A 15,996-nucleotide genomic window follows, 5' to 3' on the forward strand; every position below is an offset into this window, starting at 1 on the left:
GCTAGCCTAACCAGGGACAGTGCGAGGGCGTGAAAGACTGGATCAGGAGGTGGATGAAGAGGTGAAGTAGTAGGTGAACCAGTTAGCTCTTCCAAGCCTCTAGGGTGGCCAGGCTGGATTGAGGCTGCCCTCAGCCTGGGTGCTGGGACAGGCACGGGAAGTGGCTGGACACCAGTCACCCCCACCCGGGAAACAAGAGCAGATGTGGAGGTAGGCTGCGTCGCAGCTGCCCTCCTCCTGGGAGCTGGTACTGGTGTGGGTGTAGGCCGGGCCCTAGTCATCTGAGGTGATGAAATGGCTGAGGAGGAAGGCCGAATCTGGGCTGCCGTGCTGGTGGGAAATGGCTGAGTGACGGGTGTGGAAATAGTGACCGGGTGTGTGATACAGGCAGGTTTATCCGGGATTAGTCTGTTTCTTCTGCCACCATGATTTACAGTCTTTGCGGGAGCACAGCAGAAAAAATCTTCCCAGTCTACATCCTCCAGGAGGGAAACTCCCCATGAATCGAGGTGAGGTGGGAGGCGTAGCCGCGGTGCCTTGGCGAAGGTGGAGGTCCGGCGAATGAGGCGGCGGGTGTGTGAACGAGGAGCGGAGCGGCGAGAGAGGGAGCGGCCGAAACGCGGCATGAAACGTCCGCTCTCCGCGGCAAATGCTCCGGGGCAGGTGAGGCAGCAGGTGGGGGAACGCGGCGTCTCCGAGGCCCGCCCAGAGCCAGGCGAGTCCCCTCGAAGACGTGCTCTCTCTCCGAGAAGAGCCGCTGTTTTCCCCTGACCACCTCTGCCCAACGGGAAAGCGCTGCCTCCTGCCGCTCGCAGAGGTCCGAGTCCGCTGGGTTCCAATCGTGTCTTCGTGGCACTGGTCGTGTCATTCTGTCAGGGGTCGCGGAGTGGAGGCGAGGAAGAAGGAACCCAAACGCAGGACTCGCAGGTAGGTGAAGCTGGGTGATTTATTGTCGATGGAGTGAACACACAGAACAGAGGAAGGACATGGCTGGCTGGCTGGACGACTGACTGACTGACTGAATGAATGAATGAATGAAGGACGGACTGACTGGCTGACCGAACACAGGCGGAAACAACAACATAACCTCAATGACACGACAAAGAACGAGTAGAAACGGAAGACTTAAATACACAGACTGATGAAGATGATAATGAGAGACCGGTGAGTACACAGCTGAACATAATCTGGCTAATAGCACGAGACGAGCTAACACAGGAACAAACAGGAAGTGAAACAGTGGCAAAATAAACTGAACATGACAAAACTGAAAGCACTGGGTCGATGACCCAGGAACCCTGACAAATAGTGAGTAAGTGTAAGTGTCTATAATGTGATGTAGGTAACCAGTGCTGGGAAGTAACGGAATACATGTGCCAACGTTACGTATTTAAAATACAAAATATGAGTAACTGTATTTCATTACAGTTACTGTTAAAAAAGGTGATAATTAGAATACAGTTACTTTGCTAAAATAAATGGACTACACGGCCGTCTTTTCCTGTTTTATATGTTAGGCTATCCCCTCTATACTTTTGGTAACTCCATACATTGCCGGAAACCCAAAATAAACACAAAATAAAAGGCTCTAATGTAAGCATCCTGTTAATGTTGGTGGCGTCAGGGACATAATGACCCGCAGCTAACACAACAGCAGTGCACGGGCAGGAATGCATTTCTTACTTGGAACTACTGTGACCGTTCAGCAGCAACCAAGATGCTCTCAGCTCAAAAGACTCCAACTCCAACCCTTAAGAAACATCTGGAAGTAAGTTCTTTTTAAAAAACTAACGTTAGCCTACTGCAACTACCTTGTTTTAGTTGTGGTAGCTACCTGGGTTATGTGCCATTTCAGTATCTTGAATACTTTGGATTACTTAATATATTGTCATAGTTTTACAACTACATAATGTACTATTGCTGTGTAATTTATTACTATTAGTGAAGGCCACTCGCCATCGAGTTAATATTGTTAGCGGCCGTTAGCTGAGGTTAGTTTATAGACTGCGGAATGTTAGACTAAATCCAGCTAACAATGTTAGTCAGCGTGGCAAGTAGCCTTCAGTAATAGTAATAAATCACACAACAATAGTACATTATGTAGTTGTAAAACTATGACAATATATTAAGTAATCCAAAGTATTCAGAATACATTACTAACATTGAGTAACTTAACGGAATACGTTACAAAATACATTTTGGGGCATGTATTCTGTAATCTGTAGTGGAATACATTTTAAAAGTAACCTTCCCAACAGTGTAGGTAACAATACGCAGTATGCTTCAGTAGCCAGTGTAATTTCCCCATAATCTACATCCAGTCAAGCTCTTTCTGTGATTAACTGAAACATACTCCAATGGTGTTAAAAATTGTCACACCAAAATATCAACACTGACAGGAAGTGGCATATTCTCCTTTAGCTACGTTTCCTCCATTCAGCACCTTCCACACACGTGCAAACACACACATACACAACCCCAGCTGTCCCTCTGGTCAACCCTGTCCCTGGCGTGTGTGCAGACAGGCCGGGTAATCCCTCAGGATGGGGTCTCTTGTTTTGACAACGCCTGTGAAGCCCAGCGTCTCTTACAACAAAACACAGACTGGCCTATCATCAGCAAAATGTCAGCCTTCAGCTCGCTCCTTTCACCACCCAAAGGAGGATCAGGTTGCCTTTACACTATGTGACCCATTAACTCAGAATAGAAACATTCTCAGCACCGGTATAATGATCCCTTTTGTTTGCTAAGACAATGACATTGATAAGAGACAAGCCATGCTCGTGGCTCCTTATACAACTGTGTATAAGGTTACAGAGTGGCCAGAGTAGTTCAAGCTGCTATATGTTTACAATCTAGTGGTTCCCCTTGGGATGAACACGATACCTGCGGGTCAATCAGCATTAGGACACATGCACACTCTTTAAATTATGGCAGAACTGCTATAACCTGGGAATGTGCCAGCTGCATGAAAGGCATTAGGGTTTGGAAGTCAACATGTCAAAGGAACTATGAGTTTATATGATACATAAGCTTTCTAGAACTGGATACTTAAATTACATAAATCACACATAATACGTAATTATGTAATTTTTCTGTTTTTATGTATTGTTACTGATATCTCCAAAAGACAATCTTGAAGCATCGCTATGCTATGTTATTATCAGCTGCGTGGTTTGCTTTAAGATGTGTGGGTGAAATTCTAGTATTTTATTTGGGATGTTACTCAGCTCTAATCAGCAGGTATCTGTGTCCGTGGAACGCATCCATACAGTTTATGGATGTAGCTAGCTAACTAAGTTAGCAATTATCACCAGGTGTTCCAGGTGAGCTAGAATGATCCAGAATGGTGTTCTGGCACCTTTTGTTTTTGTGTGCTGAGATACTTGCTCACTATGAAGAAGATAAGTCATTTTATTCGTTCTCATCTGTGCAATCCATTCACGGTACAGATATAAATAAAGTTGCAGCTGTAGCATTTAACTAGTGCTGCGGTAGAGGTAAGATAATCAGAGTCATACTGTTTGCGTATCAGTGAATTTCAAATGCAACTTGCAAATACCTCAACACATATAATATTTCTGGGTGATTTACAGCTTTTTGTATTTTTCCGGAGTGAGGTTAATGCGCAACACTGAGAGATGGAGAACGAAGTACAAAAGGAAAGAAAAGAGAGGAAGGTGAGAGCGTTGGTGGCATTTGATCATTTTTAACATAGACATAGATTTTAAAAATGTTGAAAACTGGACATTTAAATTGTATATGTGATGTTGTAATGCATTTTTAAACTTTTTCGTTTTATGAGTTTTGGAATCAGGTAGTGGAGGTATATATGTCAGGGCTCGCAAAATCGCTAGCCTGACGTCCCGGAGCTAGCGATATCTCCGGTCGGGCGACCAAAATCTAGTCAGCCCCGCCCGTCAGGCTATATGATAACCCGACGGGCGGGGCTGAGATAGATTTTGGTCGCCCGACCGGAGATATCGCTAGCTCCGGGATGTTGGGCTAGCGATTTTGCGAGCCTTGTATGTGGTGTGTTTCTGAGTTACATTTTTGCAAAACATCTTGCAAAAAAATGTGAAGAATGCTAATGTTCTGTTATTTAGGGATTGCATGAAAATGCCAGACAGTTTAGTGCGTGCTGTGCTGGATATTTTGCAGTGTTGTGACGAAGTTTGCAGCAGTGCACTGTTGCTGAGCTGTTGTTGTGTTCAGCGTCAGCATTAGATCAAGAGTAGCAGGCACCATTTTACATTTAAGGTGAGGATACTGATTAGTTTCATTTAGTGAATGAATAATACTAGTGTTATAGTATCTCTGCCTGGAAATCAGCCATGTAGCTCACTTCAGTTGCTAAATCCAGAAGAGCATCAAAAAAATCTACTGGAGCTGACAAAAAAAGTTATTTTCGACAATTTATTTCTAATTAATTCTACACCGCTACAGCAGATCTTAGTGGTCCTTCACATGCTAACCTGAGCATTTTTAACCCCTATTACTACCAATAACATATTGCTATACGAATTTATAGCCAAGTGTTTAGTTTATGAATTTGATTGACAGATATTTCTTTTTTGGAGGATTAATTTTCTTCTAAAGTAGGACAAGATATATAAATACCATATGAAACCATGAAACAGGGGATATAGCTAACCTACTACTGTTAATTTACAAAATAATTTTATCAGCACTTTTAAAGCGCAGTCTTTAAACAGATTACTCAAACTGTGGATTGGATTGTATGATTGTATGTATTCACCTGTGAACTCTACATGTGCTTTAAGTGTAGTTTGTTATCTGAGAGCAGAGGCTATCCCTTGGCCCATATTTCCACTCGGCGTCTGCATGCTCGATGCCTTTGTTCCCTTCCTACTGCAAACTCTCAAAAACCTGACTATTCTTTTATTAGTTTATCTTAATTTCTAATTCAGATTTAGGCCCTAACTTCAGCCACACCCAGCAGATGTTACAGGATTTCAGAGGCAGTAATAATGAGCCAAATTTCCCAAATTATGCATTTTAACCTAAGTGTGCTGCAACTGACATCTGAGTGCGCTGCAGCGTATGAAAGCACAGACAAGTCGACAAAACACACGCAAAGTGAGAAAACACCTTTACTAATTTGATAATACACACAGAGCAATTAGGGGGAAAAAAAACATGCTTCAATGTGAGAAAACACAATGAAATTCAAACAGACATGTTTCCAGGGGACACTAAAAAGTGACGTACACGCTTGGAAGCGTTTGTTGTTGCTGTGGTGAATAATAAAGTTAATGAAGTCGTCTGTTCAACTGTGCTGTGAGAAAATGAGCTGCTTTTTTTCAGACCACATTTTTCAGATATCGACTGTTAACCCTGCAAGCGTTTCAGGGTCACGTGCTTAAGACTTCGCTTCGACTCTGCAAAACAGACCACAGCACACACAGCAACCTTTTCCCGTCTCCTCCTCAATTCGTAATACCAACACCCCAGCCTGCTACAGCAACCCCAGACAGTTTTCCATTGGTTAGCCCCAAGACACAGAGGAGCATATCTGTAGCCAACCTTGACGTGCTAAACTAGGACGCTGAAGGGGACAGAAATGGGAGGAGAGAGCAGGAGAGTAAGCGAGGGGAGGGGAAGGGAAGGGAGAGGAGTGGAAGGGGGAACCTAATGAAAACCTGCTGGAGGAGTGGCAGAAATAAGGAAGTGAGGATGGAGAGCTGAGAGGGTTATGGCAAAGAGGGGGACGGAGAAAGGAGCAGTGGAGAGGGAAGGGAGTGAAGGTGGAGAGTGTGAGTAAAGGGAGGGAGAGAATAGGGTGGTTTTTTTTTTTTTTTTTTGGTGATTTGTACTCCGGCTGCATATGTGCCTGGTCTCCATCTCCTCCATTCTCTGCTTCAAAACTGGAAAAATCAATACGCCCACAGTCTAGTGTATCCCCACATGAACTGGATCATTAAAAATATATAATCAAACGCCCGCTCGTCATTTTTCATCACCATTACCATCATCACGTATCTGAAGAGCGCACAGATACCAGTATATCACCAACATGGTTGTAACTATTTAATAACCCAATCAATGGCCTTCTAATTATTTCAGTGCCACAGTTAATCGTCCAGTTAAAGCAGTCCTTCAGCCTCGACTCGCGCAGAGAATGGCACACAGAGACAGGCTGCTTGTTAACAAATGCACACAGCAGAACCGAAGCAGGGCTGTTGTAATAAGAATATCTGACTTCTCACATTCACAACTCAATCCAACTCAGGGTCGCAGTGTTGCCTAGTAACGATGGCACACTACTGACCTTATCTACGTGGTCATAAAAATGTATGAAGAAGCCCCCCCCCCCCCCCCCCCACGCCTTCAACCTCCTCCCCTTCAACCTCCTCCCCGCCAGCCTTCGCTCAGTCCTTCCTACAACCACACAACAACCTCAGAGCTCTTATCTCCCCTCTTTTACGAGTAGCAAGTAGCCAGGGGGCGAGCACCCTCTACACTCCCCCTAACCCTGCCGGGGCAGCTTTGCGGTGGGTGTTCTCTGCCCAGGAGCTCCTGTCTCTTTTTATACAGAAAGGGGGGGTGAGGAACATGAAAACACTTGAGCCTTCACAAAAACACAATGCGCTTGTTTCTGTGCACACTACATGCATGCAGAACACAACAGATACAACGCTGGTGGGCGTGAAGTGGGAGGCTGGAAGGATGCAGATTGCATGCTATGAAACTGATAGATAGCTGTAAGAACAGTGGGACACAGTCAAGCGCAAAGGAGACTGAATACCGCACTGCAAGGTGAGTCGGTGCACCAGCCTTCATAATAATATTCTTTCAGAGTGGATCTTCAGCCTGCGGGGGGGGGGACGACAAGAGTGTGATATAAGTGTGGAAGAGTGTGAGAAAATGTGTTTAGTGGGAACAGAAATACAGTATCAGCACCACAAATATAGTTTATTGATGAAAGCAATTTGCCAGTGAGAGATGAGATGCATCTGATCTCTATCCGCTCGTGAGCCCCGAGAGCCGGGTTCAGCTTTTCTAATTGGGTATCGCCTTAGAGACGCCCATCCTAATTAGGAGACAAACTCCAGGTGTTGCACCTGACATCACCTCTGAAAGTCACAGAGGGAGTGTGACACATACTGTATAAACACACACATCTGCTCCATCTGCTGGCTTTACAATTAACGCAGCCAGGCCGGAATATGTCGAGATTCCCGCAGCAAACTTAAAACGGAGAAGGGGAAAGTCTTTTTTATTCGGCTATGGAGGCAGACCATTGAAGTAATTGTTCTTTGTTTTTATTTTATTTTTATTTTTATTTTTTTTTTGGGGGGGGGGGGCACAAGCAAACCTCATGTCTCACCTGAAAGCGAGGGCATCTGTGGGCAGATAGGAATGGATGGTTGCAGATTTCATGCACTATGATAAAATTCCCTGTTAAATTACAGTGAAGTGCTGGAGCTAGATCTGCAAGCATGAAACTGTATACAATATATAAGCTGTGCAGTATGATACTGTCAGCGGTGCGATTGCCATTTCTTTTTTTAATTTAGTGTTCTTCCTCTAATCTCCATAAACAGTATATGACTGTAAAATATAGTGAAGTATTGAATAACTGCAACATTAAAAACATGGTAACAACCGCTGAGGTTCCCTGCGTGTCCTCGTTCACACTGAATTATTATATCCCCTTTCTAAATTATGACATAAGGTGAGCAATTCCCATTGTCTTTAACTGCACAGTCATGATAATCCTGCTTTATACAACACTTTGACAGCCACCCTGAAGATGAACTTTGGGTATGTGGATGGATGTGACTAATCATTTGTGCTCTCATAACTGAAACAACCACCACAACACAATTAACGTTGTAAACATCCACATTCCTGCAAGTGCTGGCACGCCTCTCATTTCTGATTTGAGCTGAACACAAAAAATCTACATAGTTCAGATTGCACACTACCTTTCTTGTTTCTCTGAGGTATCAGTATTTATGGGATTCAGCTGTATTCACCAAGACTGCTCACTACTGCGCAGAATTTCCTGTATTTACAGTGTGTGGTGAATAGAGTGAATGATTATAAGAAGAACCACTTCATTAAAGAGATCCCACTAGAGAGGAGAACCCCAACAGCATCTCAGTAATGAGGATGTCCACAGCCTCCCACTGCAGTCCGGCCCACAACTACAGCAACATCTGCTCTGTGGCACCCAACACATCAGGTGGGATCCGCTCTGTTTGAACAAACACAGGAGGCATATGTATGCATATGTACGAGTTAGAGTAACTAGGGAGACTGGTGAGGGTATGAGTAGTGCCTTGAGGCGAGGAGCAGAAGGGTGGCAGGGTTTCTGACACGCCGTGGACTGTTTAGACGCAAGCCTCTATGACTCATCTACGTGTCACTAATGCTTTTCCTATGAATGAACAAACAGATACACTGCGGAGAGGCATCGCTATCACCACAGGGGGACGAGTAAGTGTGAATAGCCTGTGAGACTAGGATGAGACACCCTTAGTCATACTCCCGCCTGTCTGAGGAGCTAGAGTTGCTGTACAGTTACAAGTAATCGATCTAAAAAAAAATGAAACAGATCAAAACCAGTTGTCTTTTATATGGCTGGAATCATACAGTGTGGTGCCAGTGGATGAGCCGTGATGTATCCATGCACCTGTTGTCTGGCACGTCCCTCTCATCTTATGTAGACTCTCCTCATTTGGGCTCATCTCCTGCAGCAGCAGCTGTGAATATGTGCACCTTGTTAGGCGGTTGACAGTTCTGGCAGAAGGAGAGACAGGGAAGTAGCTTGTTATGAAGAACAGGCTAACTATATGTCAATCTCTGCCATGCAGAGAAGAAACAAAAACAAAGATGTGCAAAAAAATCCTTTTAATCTCAGCCTAAATTAATTCTTAAAGCAAGCTACGTTGTATTTATTTAAATATTTGAATCCATTAAACTAAAAGCTAATTGACCCCAGCCATTTTTTTTGCTAATACACTGCACTGCTGATTAGATACCAAAAAATGAGATTTGCCTGAGAAACATGTGGACAGCCTGATTATGATGATCTGCCCCACTGTGATCCCCATTTACCGCTCATCCAGCTCAATCATATCTGTGCTGCAATTACACTGCATTCAAAATGCTAGCAGATTCAGCAAACCTCTGAGCAGCATTATACACTTACAGTGATTGGGCTGTCTGCAGGCCTGATTATTATAGCCCTGTGTGATGCTTTAAAAAAAATAAAAAGGATGAGAGCTGGGGTCACCGAGAAAGCAGCAGAGCTAATTCGGGACTTCACAGCACAATATTTATTTCTATGATCAACCTGTTTGATAGACCTGCTTATGCTTTAAAATAATGCACTGCGTCGAATTAGACTGGTAAGAGTAAGAACAAATGTTCAGATGATATTTTGTGCAGTGTTAATATTTTTACAACATCTTATACTTTCTTACACCGTGGCAGCCGATAGCCAGTAATCTTTAGAAATATTCATTTATTTGATCTTCAAATAGTTTCATTTAAGCTTTTAAACACGTTTTATGCTGCATTGATTTCTTAACAAAAGGAGAACTCACTCATTCACACTCACTTATGTCAAAATTGCCAAAATCCCAAGTTAATTATTAAATCAAACATGTACAATTTTGAAAGCCTGTAAAAACAGAAAGCACTTTTTTAATTCCACATGGTTACCTTCTACTTACTTTCTTTTTAGATGACTGTGCACTAAATATATTTTCACCTCCTGGTCAGGTAAAATCAGACATTTACATATCTGATGTCAAGCTCGAGGAAAGTTTGACTGCCTGTAAAAAAAGAAAAGAAAAAAACCCCAGTGAGTTTAAAGCAGATTAATCAATAAGAAAAACATAATTTGCTACAATATAATTTACTTTAGAGAACAAAAATATGAGAATTTAATAAATATATATTAAATTCATCGTGGTAATTAGTTGGCATAATGTTACATTTAGATGTGCATCTGTGCTTAGACGTCGATGTTTGTTGTTGAGGCTGAGGAGGAGGGCTTGCATTTGAGACAATGTGGAGCGGTCTCCTCCTCTCATCAGCTGTAATGATCAGAGCTGTGAGGATTAAGTACCGATGTCCCAGTAAAGGAGCTTTGCAATGCCAAATGTAGGACCACTGGCTCCCCTAAGCTGTCTAATTTGCTCATCCACCAGATGCTACAGCTCTCTTAGATTGGATTAAAGGCACAAAAAGGGTGTTGAGCGCCTTGCTGTGGGCAAACGTGGAACTGCAGGGAGAGGCTTTAGGACCAGATTAGAAACATTGAATTGGATATAAGACAGGCACATTATTAAAAATAGACTTTATAAAAGTAATGAATGGGTATTTTGTCGTAATTTACATTCTTTGATGAATCACTTTGAGTCTTTTTTGCCAATGAGTCTTTATCTGATGGAACCTGATCTCTACGAAACTGAAGATTAAATAAAAGGAGTCTTTTCCATTAGATCAGTTTGATCTGATCATCATTACAACTCTTTAGCTAAAACTTTTAATTTGTAATTGGTACACTTTTTAACGTGTTTACAGATGGACAAGTATATGGTGGCTTTAAATGACATAAAGCTCCTCTTCTCATTAGAAGACTTCATAAACAAAACCAGGTAGAGAGCCCTAAAAAGTTGTTAAACTCTTCAGTCAAAGGATATATAACATACCTCCTGATTTTCTGCATTAAGGGGTTAGTAGGCTACCAGACAAATGATGCATTAAAGCTTCATCCTGTTTTTAAAACTCTCAGGGTAAGGAAATACCCCAAGGTCCAGGGAAGAAGAAATAGGAATTGTGCTTAAATGGGTCATTCACAAGACCCAGTGCATGACAAGCAGTCCACCGGAAAGATAAATTTTTGTGGTCACAGTAGTTTCCCACATTATTAAGGCTAATATAACTATAGCGATTAACTTCAATGAGGGTGTGAGACAAGCATGGGTGGGGGACAGGGAAAAGAGCCGAACATGTGACACTACTGTGCACTCATGAGGTATTCAGTGTGAGACACTGGTTGTCTGTGTGTGGAAACAGGCAGCATGGAGAAGACCTGTGACAGCGATCTTGCCTTCCTTTCTTACTCTTTCTCCCCATATGCTGTCAGTGCCGAACCGAAGCCATCTCAGCTGAAACATGCAAGTAAAGCTTTCTAACTTGGGGAATGAAGTCTTGCAAAGTTGAAATGCATACACAAAAGTTTTGTTCCCTAATACTGTAGTGAACAGTTCACAAGTTGGTGGATGGATACATATCAAATTATAACTTGTTTGACAAAGACAGTTTCTGTAGTTTTCCCTGTGTACGCCACCATCATGGGTTTTAAACCAATATTAAATCTTTGCGAGGGCAGACTTTCAGCTTTATCTAAAAGTTGTAGTTTTTTCAAAAATGTTCCATTGTTTAGGAAATACAGCAGTTTTTATACCCTTTCCCCCATTGTAATGGGGACAAACATAATTGGACATTTGATCGACGGGCAGTTTCATTGCCAATTGAGGCCTGTTCCCTCGTTATTTCATGACAAATGAAGTAGACATAATGCTCTACGTTTACCCAAAGTATTCACTCACCCATCCAAATCATTCAATTCAGGTGTTCCAATCACTTCTATGGCCACAGGTGTGCAAAATCAAGCAATTAGGCATGCAGACAGCTTCCAGCACGGTACCGTGATTGGATGCCACCTGTGCTTCAAGTCCAGTTGTAAAATTTCCTCAGTACTAAATATTCCACAGTCAACTATTGGTGGAATTTTAACCACTAAAAGCAAAAGTGTTTGGGAAGCCTAAAGTAGTAGGCCACGTAAAATCAGAGAGTGGGGTCAGCAGATGCTCAGGTGCATAGTACACAGAAGTTTTTGCAGAGTCAATCACTACAGACATTTAAACTTCATGTGTTCTTTAGAAAAAATCAAGAACAGCGCATAGAGAGCTTGATGGAATGGGTTTTCATGGTCAAGGAGCTGCATTCAAGTCTTACATCATTAAGCCCAATGCAAAGTGTGGAATGCAACAGTGTAGAGCACCCCACCACTGGACTCAGATCAGTAGAGACTGGCAATCTGATGGACGTCCATGGGTTTGGCCATTGCCAGGAGAATGGTAGTCATCTAACATGGGTGAGAGAGTTTGGTGTGGAAGAACTTGAACAGCCTGCACAGAGTCCTGACCTAAAATCAAGAGAACACCTTTGGTGTAACGAGCCAGGCCATCTCGCCCAACATCAATGTCTGACCTCACAAATGCACTACTGGAAGAATGGTCAAAAATTCCCATAAACACACTCTTAAACCTTGTAGAAAGCCTTCCCATGAGTTTCAAAGCTATTATAGCTGCAAATGGTAGGCTGACATTATATTAAACGCTATGGATGAAGAATGGGACGTGGCTCAATTTCATATATGTGTGAAGGTAGAAGATGAAACACTTTTGTAATATAGTGCATCTGAACATGATTCAAGTGTTGGATTTGTGTTTCATAGCTTTTAATTGTAATTTAAAATATGGGAAGCCATCATTAGCCTGCAAAAAAAAACACAAACCCTAAAAAGAGAGATAGGAAGAACTTCAGGATTGGCCAAATCAACAATAAGGTTAGTTCTTAAAAAAAACGAATGCATTGAGTAGCTCAGCAACACTACAAGGCCTGAAAGACCACAGAAGAAAAATAAAGTGAATGATAGGATTATTTCAATGCTTAAGAAAACATCTAGCCAATAGGACTTGAAGAGGCAGGCGTCTCAACCAACCAAGAGATGCTCTCATGTACGTAAATACAGAGAGTTTGCATGGTGCAAACCACTGGTTACACTCAGAACAAGATTATACTCGAATCACGCTGCAAAAGCAAACCAAGAGTTTAATGCAAAACTGCAGTTAGTATCCTGAAGGAAAAAATGCTTGGAGTGTGGTGTGCTAATAAAAGATACTGGACATGTTACCATTTATTCAGAGGCTTATAACCACAAATCATTTTGACCATTTTCTCAAGTGTGGTGTTAAAAATACAAAAATAACTAGACATCATGGGTTTTCCAATGCACAAGGCTGAGTACTTACAGGTATTTTAATGTAGACTTTCAGATATACACATCATAAGTTAAACAACTTCTAGTGAAAGCCTAGTTTCAGCATCCTAAATACTGGTATAACTTGAACTGAGTCATCTTCGTAGAATATCTTCACAAAGCCCTTACAAACATGGGTGGAGCAATAAACGAAGATATAAAAATGATGCTGTAAATTCAGACATTACCGACAAGACATTTTATAATAAACCTTTCCATAACTAGGCAGAGGCTCAAGCTGCTAGGAGGAAACAAGAATAGTGTCTTATACAATTAACTTGAACACATAAGACCTTAAAACTCGCAACATATCAAAAACTCAATCCATATTCAAAAACAAGGCTTCAGTCTTTGGCGTAAATGCGCCCATTGCTCCCCGAGCAGGCAGTGTGCAACAGTTGTGTCTAATGGGTAAAGGTCCGACCACCAGGAACTCACCAACATCACCTCCACTAGGCCTGGCTCCAGGGTGGGGCTCCAGTATCCCATCCCTGGTAAGGTAACTGGGTCTCTGTTGCTCCCTACCTATAAGCCATTTACCTTGGGAGACCCTACCAAGGGGAAGTTACCTTTGTAACTCCATGGGTTACTCAGGCACCAACTCATACCATAGCAGTATCTGCATGGGGGGAGAGAGACGAGAGTTTTTGAAATCCAGGAAATAAGTTGAGCGAGAAACCACAAGACCAAACCCATATGGAAAAGATATATATAAATCTTATAAAGTTTGTATCTGTCTTGTGTGAAACTTATATGAAAAGCATACAAGAATGAAAACAGATATAAGATCCCTTGAACAATTATATAATGAAACTTGTATGTTTTGGATACTTACTAAAACAATATATGAAAGTAATGAGAAAGTGGCCACTTTCATGAGTAAATCATGTAAGCCTTATATGATTTACTCATGAAAGTGGCCACTTTCATGAGTAAATCATATATGTTTTTACTATTTCTTTTTCATATGGGAACAAAACACAAAGTACCATGGCAAAACAGCAGTGGAGTCTAATACAAACGTGCAAAAGGATTCACCACAAAGATTACTGAAAATTATAAGCATCTTGTGACCCTTCACACCTTCTCAGAGGTCTGTAACACAAAGGATTTATTTTAGTGTTATGAGGGTTACACTTTATTGTTAATGGCTTATTCTGCAGATCCAGCTGCTTCATGTAGGTCATGTTTGAGTCACGAGAAACATGCATGAAACCACCTACAGGCCAGTTTTTCAGAGAACGGTATTATACCTCCTGGGAGATCCCTTAGATATCAGTGTGCAGACAACATAAGGGTCCAGTTGTTAGAATCTAAAGTTACTGTGTTCCTGATGGAGCGCGGTAAGGAAAGGAGATTTTTATTTCTTGCATTTTTCTCCTCCTTTGAAAGCAATATTCTTATAAGCCACCTCCTTACTCACCGCTAAACAGTTTAACACAGCTGATGTTGCAGCTGAAACTATGTAGCTTGCATGCCGTGAGAAAAAAAAACACAATTTAAAAGAACATAAACCTGTAATTCTTCTTAGGTCTTAGTCTTATTCACCAGAATTTATAGCTATATACTAAGCAACTTACAGTACTATGCTTTAGCAAATAGTTTAAATGGACTAATACTTAGAGCACTGTTCCAGTTAAACACATTCATACAGTGTTGATTACCAAAGGAAAGCTTAAATACTGTATTACACTGCTGTATTACATGGCTGAATGGCTCGTATTCATGCTTGGGAAAGCTTACAGTTTCTCATCCAGGTGATAACCACATTGGTGTAACATTAGGGTAAGTGAACCAGGTGACAGGGACAAACACATAACAAGAAGCTAACCCACATACACTACGTTGAACTAATATGTAAAGTTAACTTTTGTTAAGACACGTTTAACTACATAACTGGACACCAGGAGCCAAGATAAAGGGCACAGGTGTTTTATAGTCTGGCCATGATGAGGAAGTTGGTTAGGGGAGGAATCAGAACTGAGGCTGTGTTAACTAATACTAGTCACTACATAAATGTGGAGCTGCACAGCAATCCCAATAACAGGATTTAAAGGGTGTTTAAAATTGGAAAAAAGTCACCACAATAACATTTTAAAAGTAGTTTGTACAGTGCACATAAAAGATCAACATAAATCTTTTAAGGTTTTTAAGTCCCAATTTGCAGCTTGACCTTGCCTAATTGATGGATGTAGATAGATAGATAGATAGATAGATAGATAGATAGATAGATAGATAGATAGATAGATAGATAGATAGATAGATAGATAGATAGATAGATTACCACAAAAAGACAACAAAAGGTTTTGGGTAGATGCCAGAAAAAAGAATTTGTTCTGATCACATAAGTGAAGCAAAATCTGTGGAGCAGTGTGGGGAAATCTAATTACAGTCTTTTAAAAATGGACACATGCCCCCCAGTGCTATCAGTCCGGTTTACAGCAGTCCAAGTTGTGGAAGGAAGTCATGCATCGTGGAAGCACATCACTCAGCCTGATACCAGGAGTAAAGGATGTGGTAAAAACCTAAAGCTCGGCAACCGCGCCTTCAAAATAAACCACTATTCGACTGGCTTTGAATTAGATGAGACACAAATGTCTTTACACCCGTCTAATAATAAACCCCTACTAGAGTCGCTATGAATTAAGAGAGACAGAAAACCTTTTGGAGTTGTCTTATCTGGTGTAAAATACAAATCTGGCAAATCAAGCACTGCGAATAAGGGAGCGACTGAAAGTAGCTTTTAGAAATGCAAAAATTGCAAAACTCCCATTCATAATTTATCTAACTTTACCTAGCCGTGTTAAACGCCTGTTTTGTGTGGCCGTTACAACAGTTACGTGTGCTTTAACTTGAAAGCAACTGCCGGAAGTTGAGTCTTCTGTTTGGGCTAGCTTGGCGCCGTC

The 15,996-nt window shown here is 41.7% G+C and overlaps 1 long non-coding RNA gene across 1 annotated transcript; it reads right to left on the bottom strand.

The window, feature by feature from the left end:
- Positions 1 to 4,012: 4,012 nt before the first annotated feature.
- LOC146504193 (uncharacterized) lies at positions 4,013 to 15,875 on the bottom strand. Its single transcript, XR_014868804.1, has 3 exons — positions 9,972 to 15,875; positions 9,708 to 9,809; positions 4,013 to 8,769 (listed from the first exon to the last, which is right to left on the bottom strand). It is a non-coding gene; the product is annotated as an uncharacterized LOC146504193 (long non-coding RNA).
- Between the last annotated feature and the right edge of the window lie 121 nt (positions 15,876 to 15,996).

The sequence above is a fragment of the Neolamprologus multifasciatus genome, chromosome 14 (genome assembly GCF_963576455.1).
Source record: "Neolamprologus multifasciatus chromosome 14, fNeoMul1.2, whole genome shotgun sequence".
Taxonomy (NCBI): domain Eukaryota; kingdom Metazoa; phylum Chordata; class Actinopteri; order Cichliformes; family Cichlidae; genus Neolamprologus; species Neolamprologus multifasciatus.